The following is a 384-nucleotide window of genomic DNA, read 5'->3' as shown; positions in this document are numbered from 1 at the left end:
GATGAGAAGATGGATCACACATGGGGTCATCATGGTAACCAAGCAGACCAATCAGCAACATCTGAGAAGTTGTTTTCTTGTGTGATTTGTGGAGAAATGTTTTTAGAGAAATCACTGCTTTCCAGTCATGTGAAATTCCACCGAGTACAGAACCAGAACTCTGAGAAACTGATGTTTTGTTGTCCCACCTGTGGGAAACAGACCTTGAAATATAGTAACTTAGTCATCCACATGAGGACTCACACAGGTGAGAAACCATTTTCTTGTAAAACTTGTGGAAAACGTTTTAACAAAAATTCTCATCTTAAAAGTCACATGCTGATCCACACAGGTTGGAAACCATTTTCCTGTAAAACGTGTGGAAAACGTTTTAAACATCAGTCA

This window comes from Austrofundulus limnaeus, unplaced genomic scaffold (genome assembly GCF_001266775.1).
Source record: "Austrofundulus limnaeus strain Quisiro unplaced genomic scaffold, Austrofundulus_limnaeus-1.0 Scaffold315, whole genome shotgun sequence".
Taxonomy (NCBI): Eukaryota; Metazoa; Chordata; class Actinopteri; order Cyprinodontiformes; family Rivulidae; genus Austrofundulus; species Austrofundulus limnaeus.
The sequence above is the reverse complement of the archived record's forward strand: the minus strand, read 5'-3'. Positions refer to the sequence as shown.